Source organism: Leptonychotes weddellii, chromosome 6, assembly GCF_054177405.1.
Source record: "Leptonychotes weddellii isolate Sample4059 chromosome 6, ASM5417740v2, whole genome shotgun sequence".
Lineage (NCBI taxonomy): Eukaryota > Metazoa > Chordata > Mammalia > Carnivora > Phocidae > Leptonychotes > Leptonychotes weddellii.
In genome coordinates, this window is record NC_138374.1 from 116268284 (window position 1) to 116279547 (window position 11264).

Here is an 11264-nt window from a genome sequence, read left to right on the forward strand (position 1 = left end):
AAGAGACCAATGGCAGGCATAGTAACCCACTTCTTATAGATGAGGAAATGGAGTCTCGCAAAGGTTAAGGAATTAGTTCCAACCCCCCCCCCACACACACACAGAACTATTTCTTGGCAGAGCTGAGATTTGAACCCATGTCTGTGATACTGCAAAGTCCATGTTCTATAGCAGGATTTCTCATTCACATGCCTAAGAATTGGCTGGGGAGGGGCGCCTGGGTGGCTCAGATGGTTAAGCGTCTGCCTTCGGCTCAGGTCATGATCCCAGGGTTCTGGGATCAAGCCCCACATCGGGCTCCTGGCTCAGCGAGGAGCCTGCTCCTCCCTCTCCCTCTGCCTCTCTCCCGGCTCACGCTCTCTCTCTCTCTCTGTATCTCTGTGTCTCAAATGAATAAATAAAATCTTAAGAAAAAAAAAAAGAATTGGCTGGCGTGCTAGCTAAGAATGCAGAGTTCTGGACCCTGTCCCCACACTACCCCCATCCCACCATGCCCCATTCTCATTCAATAAAGCAGGGTTGGGTGGCAGGAATCTGCATTTTTGCCAAATAACACAAGTGATTCTGAAGTGGTTGGGCCACAGGTTGAGAAACATTGCCTTGGGGTCTGGGCTCCATTCTATGACTTTAGCCAAAGGGAGCCCCAACCTGGTCTGGAAACGTGGGTGCAGCCCCAGGCCCCTGCCAAGACCTCAAGGGGTGCCCTCTCACCTCACACGTCTCTTGCCTGAGCAGTGAGACCCGGGAGAGGCAGCCTGGAACCTAAGAAGACAACCAATCTGCAGCCTAGAAAAGTCTCCCATTACCCACAAGAGGAACCCGCGTGACAGACTCAGGGATAAAGGGGTCTTCGTTCATCCCCGCAGTGTTTGTGGACCCCTGCCATGGGTAAAAGCTTGGCACAGACCCCTCGGAGATCCTGGATGGCAAGGGGTACAGGTTTCTCAGAGCTGGGTGCAAGCAGGAACTTCCTGCTTTAGAATTATTTGGGGTTTTGGGACACCTGGGTGGCTCAGTCCGTTAAGCTGCTGCCTTCCGCTCAGGTCATGATCCTGGGATGCCATGGTCCTGGAATGGAGCCCCACAACCAGCTCGCTGCTCAGCAGGAAGCCTGCTTCTCTCTCTGTCCGCTGCTCCCCCTGCTTGTGAGCTTTCTCTCTCTCTCTCTCTCTGACAAATAAATAAATGAAATCTTAAAAAAAAAAAAAAAAAAAGAATTATTTGGGCTTTGCTAAGAATTCAGAGTCCTGAGCCCCAACGCAGATCTCCATAGTCAGAAGCTCTGGGGGGTAAACTCTAGGGATCTGCATCTAAAACACACTCCCCAGGCAATTCTGAAGCAAATAGAGGTTTGGGAAGTTGTGCTTAGAGTGTCTGGAAGGCAAGGAACTCCTGAGGCATGGGGACCCCAGGAAGGCCCCGCAGCCACAGCACGGGCTGGAAGCCCCAGGTGCAGCTGTGGGTGAGCGGAAGGAGTGGCACACTCGGTGTGTGCAGATCTGGGTTTGAATCCTGGGCAAGGCATAACCTCCCTGAGCTCAAGTCCTCACAGGCCAGATGAGGTTCATCTAGACCACCTCCCCACGTTGCTGTGACGACCCAGGGAGCATGCTGTGGGCCCTGAATGGGCAGCAGCAGGTGTGTGGTGGAAGAAGCTTATTCTAGGTTCTTAGGCGATGCCAACAGAAGGCTCCTGGCAGCATCCAGGATCCAGCAGGCACAGACCCACTTCATTCCACTGGGGAGCCAAGAGCTGGGTTGGGTGTGGGGGTTTGGAATTCAGAACTGTGACTCTGGACTCTGAGGGAGTGGCCTGGGGCATCCTGGGAGGGTCAGGGCTCAGGCTGTGGCCCACAGGACTCCGAAGGCCCAGTCAGGCCTGGAGGCCCATTGCCACCACTCCACCCCCCTGTCCGTCTGTCCACTCCCCGGTCCGTCCATTCTCAAGCCCCTTCACTCCACTTCAGGAGGTCATACCAAAAGCATGGGCTCTGAGGGTCAGCTTGAGCCCTTCCCCATTCTACCCTTACTGTTCCTCATCTTTTTTTTTTTTTAAAGATTTTATTTATTTATTTATTTATTTGAGAGAGAGAATGAGATAGAGAGAGAGAGCATGAGACGGGGGAGGGTCAGAGGGAGAAGCAAGACTCCTTGCTGAGCAGGGAGCCCGATGCGGGACTCGATCCCGGGACTCCAGGATCATGACCTGAGCCGAAGGCAGTCGCTTAACCAACTGAGCCACCCAGGCGCCCCCTTTTTTTTTTTTTTTTAAAGATTTTATTTATTTATTTATTTGAGAGAGAGACTTACTGTTCCTCATCTTGTTTCCCTGCTGTTGTCCCCGCTGAGCTGGGGGGCCTCACTGTTCCCCCTCTCCTCCCCACCACCCTCAGGCAACTCCAAGGACCCTCTCCTCTCTTCCTTGACCCTCACACCCTCTTTAGAGGCTCCATTCCCCACCTACCCCGCAAGGAACCCAGGGGCCATCCTCAGGCCTGTAGCCAGCTCCTTCCTGGGGAAGGATCTGCTAAGCCAATTCATAGCCAGGAGGTGAACTAGGCATACCCAGGCCTTCCCCGGGAATATGTGCACTTCACAAGAAGCTGCAAATAAGAAGCACAGTCAGCCTGGAGGAGGGCCTCTCCCCTGGCAGTTTAGCCTTGTGGTTAGGGCCACAGGCTCTGGAGCTGAAGAGTTCAAATCCTGGCTAGACCATCCACTAGCCAAGCGACCTGGGCCACCTGCTTTGCCTCGCCATGTCTCAGTTTCCTTGTGTGCAAAACAGAGATGTCGTCAATGTACCCATTTCCTTAACACAGGGAAAGCACTCAGAACACATCGGGCACATACTAAGGTCTAGGTAAACATTAGCCAGTAGTGCTTATTAATGGAAGGATTTTGAACACTGGGCTTCATAGGTAACTGCCCATGTCTGCCCAGGGCCGCGTGCCGGCCACATCCAGCCTTAGCCCTGGTGCTGTTGTCAGAGAGTTGTGCTGCAAGGGATGCCAGTGTCCAGGCTCTCAGGCTGGGACTCATCCTCTTGGGCAATCTCCTTGGGAATAAGGATGAGAGCGACAGTGGCTGGATGAGGGGCGAGTCTGTAAGAGTATCCCTTAAGCCAGGGCATAAATGGAGGGGAAAGGAACTTGACCTCCACCCTCTGCCATTTCCTTTAAGTTCAGCTCCCCTGTGAACTGGGGGCGGAGCTTGGTGTGAGAGATGCGGGGCACGGGGGACTGTTGGTGAATCACTGGGTCTGTGCATTCTGGGGAACTGGGAACGAGCGGGATTCTCCGGCAGCAGGTTTCTTCTGCATGAATCTGCAAAATGGCAAGAAGACTCAAGTCCTCCAGGCAAGGAGATGGGCAGTGGGGCCCTGCTCCGGTCACTCCTCCTGCTCCCATCTCCTCCCCTCTGGCCAGTGTCCGTCCAGGAAGGGGCGGGCAGGAAGACTGGAAGGTTCCTGGAGTGGGCAAGTCTCTGCCCCAAATGTCACCTCCTCTCCCAGCCGCACTTTCTCCAAGGACATGAGAAAAGGGCCTCCCCCGCCTCCTGCAGACCCGTCATCCTGGGAGAGCCCTTTCTCCTCACATGGGACCACCGCGGCTTGGTCCAGGACCCACCGTTGGCATGGAAGCTGCGGCCCTATCTGAGAATGCGGCTCACGAGGAGGGGAGCTCGGACTGCAGCCAGATCGGGCAGAACACCGAGTTCACACCCCAGAAACTCTGATACACAGAAAGGAGACACCAAAGCGAAGGGGGGACTGCAGCCAACAGTACCTCTCAGCACCTCCATGGTGCAGAGGGCGGAAGGAGCCACGAGGGAGTAGCTGGGAGGCCCTGAACTTCCTGGCCCTCGGGTGAGTCAGGGGCTGGGCTACACCTGAAGCACAGTGACTCGTAAGACAAAGGCCACACACGTGAAGAATGCAGTGCAGAGGGAGACAGTGGGTTACGGGGCACAGAGGAGGGCGCCCCCCATTCTATCTGGGAGGGGGGACATTTGAGCTGGATAGGCTGGGTCACGTTACTGAAGGACAGGGGAGAACAGCCAAGGGGACTTGCTCATGAGTCACCGATCCTGGGGGGTGGGGAGCAATAGAGGAGGATGAAAATGCAGGCAGGGGCCTTGACAGGCCTATAGAAAGGGACTGAGCTTTATCCTGCAAACAGTGCGGTGGAGGAACATACATGACTTTGTCCTGATTATTGGAAGCTGTACATCTTTATCATAAAAAACTGGGGGAGAAATAGCAAAAGGAGAAAGAAGAAAATTAAAATCACTCGGATGCCAACTACCCAGAAATAACCACTGTTAACATTTTGATGTTTTCCCTGCAGATTCTTTTTTATAAAGAGAACTTTAAAAAGAAGATATGTATGATAAATATAATATGTAACATACAGGCATATTAATTATAGCAAAATGCATAGTTCATATTAAAAGATTATGTTATATTAGAACATCTTCTGAATTCAGAGAATATAGATTAACATACAAGTTGTTTTATAATAATTTATTTTTTAAAGATTATTTATTTATTATTTGACAGAGAGCACAAGCAGGGGGAGAAGCAGACTCCCCACTGAGCAGGGAGCCTGACGTGGGGCTCGATCCCAGGACCCTGGGATCATGACCTGAGCCGAAGGCAGATGCCTAACTGACTGAGCGACCGAGGCACCCCATTTTATAATAATTTAGTATAATATGTGTGTTTTTTACTTTTAATTTTTTTGGTTTCTTTTTTTTTTTAATTTTTTTTTTAAGATTTTATTTATTTGCCAGAGAGAGAATGAGAGACAGAGAGCATGAGAGGGAGGAGGGTCAGAGGGAGAAGCAGACTCCCTGCTGAGCAGGGAGCCCGATGCTGGACTCGATCCAGGGACTCCAGGATCATGACCTGAGCCGAAGGCAGTCGCTTAACCGACTGAGCCACCCAGGCGCCCATTTTTTTGGTTTCTTTAAAGATTTTATTTTTAAGTCATCTCTACACCCAACATAGGGCCAGAACTCATGACCATGAGATCAAGGGTCACATGCTGCACCAAAACTGAGCCAGCCAGGTGCCCCTATGTGTGCTTTTAAAAAAACTAAATTGAGATTATACAAAGGGGGAGTTTTAAATTTTATTTATTTTTAATAGACAACACATCCACGTGCTCCATAATTCAAAAGGTCCAAGAGCACATATAGTGAAAATGTCCCTTTCACCCCATCCCCCCCGCAGCTGGCTCCCCTCCTTGGAGTCAGTGAATGTTGTAAACTTCCAGGGACTTTATGCGCAGACAGGATAAGCACATCTTACCTTCTCCCCCGTTACACAAATGCTACACAAGTGTTAGGCGCTCACTCTGCATCCCCCAGCTTTTACTAAATACATTTTGATACTATTTCCTATCAATATATAAAGAGTTTTCTCATTTTTTATGACTATATAATATTCCATGATATGGATGGATGTATCTAATTTCTGCCTCTTCTTAGTCATTCGGGTGGCCCGCAATCTTCTGCCTACACGAACAGTGCTGCAATAAATAACTTTGGACACGCGTCATTTTGCATAAGAACACCTCTATCCCGGGATAACCTCCTGGAAGTGCAATGATGATGACCATGATGATGAAGGGATCGCAGGTCAGGGGTCAGGTACAGTCATAAGTGTTGATGGCTGATGCCAAATAGCCCTCTGCAGAGGGGACACCAATTGCTTTAAAATGTCCCTCTTTGGGGGCACCTGGGTGGCTCAGTCATTGGGCATCTGCCTTTGGCTCAGGTCATGATCCCAGGGTCCTGGGATCGAGCCCCGCATCGGGATCCCTGCTTGGCGGGAAGCCTGCTTCTCCCTCTCTCACTCCCCCTGCTTGTGTTCCCTCTCTCACTGTGTTTCTCTCTGTCAAATAAATAAATAAAATCTTTTTTTTTTAAATGTCCCTCTTTGGATGTAAATGAGGGATGAAAGCAGGTGTGAACTTGGAGGGCAAGAAGGCTGGACCTGCTGCGGGCAGGGGGACAGGAAGGGCGGTCCAGGAGGCTCTGCCATTGAGCAGGAGAAACCCACCTGGGACTAAACCATGGGTCAGAACCGCCCAACAAAGACGGTGGATGGAGCTGGAGCTGCGGCTCCAACACGTTCTGGACAGAGACATGAGTGGGCATTCGGAAGTGAGTGTGTGGAGGTCTGTGATGGGGCGATGGGGTGACGGGGTGACAGGGTGGGTGGGGAAGCCCCATCTGTCTTGAAGGGACAAGTAGGATAAAAACAGCCAAACAGAAGGAAAGAGCCCCTCAGATTTCAGGAACCTCCAGTTCCCAAACTGTCGAGATATTTATGAGCATGAAACTGAATTTGGTTCATTCTCCTGTGTTCTGACAAACATAAACACAGACACATTAAGAAGGAATTGAAGGGGCACCTGGCTGGCTCAGTCAGTGGAGCATGCGACTCTTGATCTCAGGGTCGTTGGTTCGAGCCCCATATTGGGCATAGAGATTACTTTAAAAAAAAAATAGGGCGCCTGGGTGGCTCAGTTGGTTAAGCGACTGCCTTTGGCTCAGGTCATGATCCTGGAGTCCCGCGATCGAGTCCCACATCGGGCTCCCTGCTCAGCGGGGGATCTGCTTCTCCCTCTGACCCTCTTCCCTCTCGTGCTCTCTGTCCCTCATTCTCTCTCTCAAATAAATAAATAAAATCTTTAAAAAAAATAAAAATAAAAACAAAACCAAAAGAAAGAGGGAATTGAAGATATCCATTTCAAGACAGACTACTGGCCACACGTTTGTCACTCCTCCCGTGACCCCCGCTAAGCTGACAATAAAGCAACGAAGAAAAGTACACTCTCCTTTTTTTTTTTTAAAGATTTTATTTATTTATTTGAGAGAGAGAGCACATGAGAGGGGCGAGGGTCAGAGGGAGGAGCAGACTCCCTGCCGAGCAGGGAGCCCGATGCGGGACTCGATCCCGGGACTCCAGGATCATGACCTGAGCCGAAGGCAGTCGCTTAACCCACTGAGCCACCCAGGCGCCTGAAAAGTACACTCTCCTAATGAGGAAGAGAACAGGAGGGAGGCCAGCACTGATGAACATTTTCGGCGAGTAGATAGCGGTGGACATGGAGAAGAGTGGTCCCCATGAAGAGGGAGGACAGAGTGGGAGGCGGCTGGGAAGGCCCCACATCATCCCAGCAGAACCACAGCGGGGCTCAGGCCTCAGAGAGACCACAGGGTTGGACCGCGTAGAGGAGGCTGGAGGTGGTGCTGTGGCTGACAAGAGAAGGATTGGCCAACAGCGTAGGGACAGCAGATCCCTAAGCAACACATGGGGCAGCCAGGGATCCATCCCCAATCAGAAGGTTCAACGACCCCAAAGAAGCGGCTGCCACCTCCGTTACTTGGAGTCCCCCACCCCTTGTGACCCAGGCTCCCTTCCCAAAGGAAATGAAATCTGCCAACTGACCAGTCCAGCCTCACTCTTAAATATGGAAAGTCAAAGACCGTCAGACATTTGACAAAAGCTTCTGGTGTGAAAAGGAAACAAAGCTAAGTACATAGGGGCAGGGACAATGCTCCTCAAGAAAGAGAAGTAACTTCAGACACAGAAGATACAAGAAAACTTTCCATAACGGGTAAGTATTTTCAGGGTGATTTAAGGGGGTGTTGCATCCCCAGACAAGGCCAGGATCCTATGAAAGAAACAACCAGAAAATAGTGTGAGTGGGGTGCCTGGATGGTGCAGCTGGTTAAGTGTCTGACTCTTGATTTCGGCTCAGGTCACGATCTCAGGGTCATGAGATCAAGCCCTGCATCCAGCTCTGTGCTGGGTGTGGAGTCTGCTTGAGATTCCCTCTCTCCCTCTCCTTCTGCCCCTTCCACTTCCTCCCCTCCCCCCCACGCTCTCTCTCTCTCTAAAAAAAAGAAAGAAAGAAAGAAAGAAAGAAAGAAAGAAAGAAAGAAAGAAAGAAAGAAAGAAAGAAAGAAAGAAAATAGTGTGAGCAACCAGAAATTAAAGAGAGGATTATAGAAATAAATATTTCAGTAAAAGGTGTTGGAAGGTAGAGAATTAGAGAATCATTATGATAAAAGTCTATCCAGAAAAAAAAGTACAAAGAAAATGTAACGGAAGAAATTCTCAAATAAGAAAACAAAATAATTCCCCAAAGCCAAAGAGCAGAATTTTCAAATGCAAAGGGGACAGACACCAAGAATCACAAGTGAATGAGGGCGCCTGGGTGGCTCAGTTGGTTAAGCGACTGCCTTCAGCTCAGGTCATGATCCCAGGGTCCTGGGATTGAGTCCCGCGTCGGGCTCCCTGCTCTGCGGGGAGCCTGCTTCTCCCTCTCCCACTCCCCTTGCTTGTGTTCCCTCTCTCGCTGTGTCTCTCTCTGTCAAATAAATAAATAAAATCTTTAAAAAAAAAAAAAAAAAGAATCACAAGTGAATGAGAGACCCACACATAAGCACTGTCATGGTGAACTTTTAACATAGCAATGGTAAACACAAGATTCTGAGATATCCCTAGAGGGGAAAAATTTACCTCTAAAAATATAAGAATCAGGGGCACCTGGCTGGCTCAGTAGGTGGAGCATGCGACTCTTGATCTTGGGGTTCTGAGTTCGAGCCCCATGTTGGGTGTACGGATTACTTAAAAATAAAATCTTAAAACAAACCATAAGAGACTCAATCTCAGGAAACAAACTGAGGAGTGGAGTGGAGTGGAGGGGGTTGGGAGGGATGGGGTGGCTGGGTGATGGACACTGGGGAGGGTATGTGCTATGGTGAGTGCTGTGAAGTGTGTAAAACTGATGAATCATAGACCTGTGCCCCTGAAACAAATAATACATAATATGTTAATTTAAAAATGTAAAAAAGAATAAAATAAAATAAAATCTTAGGAAAAAAAAAAAAAGAATCAGACTGGCCTCAGGATTCCCATTAGCTAAGGCTAGAACAATGCCTTTGACATTGCGTGAAAAAAGCAATTTTTATTTTATTTTTTTAAAAAGACTTTTTACATATTTGAGAGAGCGAGAGAGCATGAGCAGGGGGAAGGGCAGGCAGAGGGAGAGAGAGAAGCAGGCTTCCTGCTGAGCAGGGGGCCCACACGGATGGGCTTCATCCCAGGACTCTGGAATCATGACCTGAGCCGAAGGCAGACGCTTAACCTACTGAGCAGCCCAGGCGCCCCGAAAAAAGCAATTTTTAATGCGACGTCTATATCCATCCAAATTACGATTCAAGTGTGAGGGCGGAGCCATGACACTTTCAGAAATGAGGGACTCAGAAAATCCAGGTACCATAAGCCGCCTCTTAAGAAATTACTTGAAGATGGGGTGTGGGGAAAATGATAGTGTAAACAAAGAAGAAAAAGAGAGGGAGGGAGGGAGAGAAGGAGGAAGGAAGGGGAAAACAGTGGGACCAGGCCAGGGCATCTGTGAAAGGAAGAAGTCCCAGGCGGACAGCTATGTGACAGAAAAGCACCTCACTCAAGGGCACCTGCCTGGCTCATCAGAAAAGTATGCAACTCTTGATCTCAGGGTTGTGAGTTCAAGCCCCATGTTGGGCATAAAGCTTACTAAATCAATAAATAGACAAACAAACAAAGCAACTTGTCCAAATTAGAGCGTAAGAGAGAGGTCCCTGTGTGGGGGGTCCTTAGGGAAAAGGGGGACCTCATAAACCAAATACTCGATAGGCTGAAAAGTTGGAAGACAAACTTGAAATGATAATGTCAAGTCAAGAGAAGAAGAGAGTCAATCAAACTCTAGGATAAACTAAAACAAATAAAAGGAAAGGTAATTATAAGACATCGCTGGTTCAGCCACAAACAATTTTTACATTGTCACAAATGTAAATGATTTATTGAACTTGAACTTTTAGAACCAACCTATAGGCAAAGCATGAAGACCTAATTATGGTTAGAAAGCTAGAACATAATGTTAGCAACCTTGAGCATTTCAAGGAAATGTTCAGAAGACAGAAGTTGGGAAGGAGAGCCCAAGGGAAAGGTAGGAGTGAGGGTAGGCTTAGCCTACAAAATAGTGCGTCCAAACTAGCAAGAGCTGACAGGGTGAGAAATAAAGATATAAATATGTTACCTGAAACAGCAAACATAATCAACAGATTTATTTTCATTTTATTGAGAGGAACTGAATAAAAACAGCTCTCTTAACCATGTTGGGAGGAGAGTGGGAAGAGTGCTGTACGGATGATGTATGTGAACGAAATCCCCATCCTCCCCAGTTAAATCAATAGAGGATGTCTAAAATGGAGAAATCCAGAAACAGCAGCATAAGCGTATTATTTAGAGACATGGAAGTCACTCCCAGAATAACAGAGGTAGAAGTGGTTGCCTCTGAGGAGGGAGACTAGGGGAGAGAAGGAATGAGGTGGGGCTGTTCACCATGGGCTCCTCTGTTCAACCTTAGTTCTAACCGAGTGCAGGAAGTACTTGGATATAAACATTTAATTGTATCACAAGGTAGACAAGAAGGCAGGCGGTGGGAGCTCATGCACCTTCACGTGAGAGCTGGAGGCCAGATTCAAAGGAATTAGACACCCGAGTCATGAAATACCTTGCAGGTAGGACTGAAAAGCAACCAGGATAAACGATGAGGACATTGGAGATGAGAGAATGTTCTGATTTTCACAAAGACACAGAAGGTATTTCTGGAAACAACGGACCAAATGGCTCAATATAGAATGCTGGCAAAATTCTAGCACAGATTATTAAACAGATGGCTTGGGAGTGTTTTGGGATTTATTTATTTATTTATACTCCGCCTTGTTCCAGAAAGAAGGACTTGTAGAGGCTTACAGAGAGGCGTACAGTACAACAAGATAAAAAATAATTTTCTGTGAGAAAAGATTCTCAAAAAGTTAACCATAGAGTTGCTATGTGACCCAGCCAATCCACTGTAGGTATATGCCTGAGAGAACTGAAGCACGTTCACATGAAAACTTATGCATGAATTCAGCATTATTCATGATAGCCAAAAAGTGGAAACCCAAATGTCCATCGACAGATAAACCGAAAAGCAAAATGTGGTACATCCATAGGATGAAATTTCTTGTTCAGCTATAAAAAGGGGTGAAGTACTGAGGTGTGTCACAACATGGAGGAACCTTGGAAACATGCTAAATGAAGGAAGCCAGACCTAAAAGGCCACATATGATTCCATGTCTATGAATTGTCCAGAATAAGGAAATCTATAAGGAAAGAAGGTAGACAGTGGTTGCCAAAGGCTGAGAAAAGGGGGAAGGGG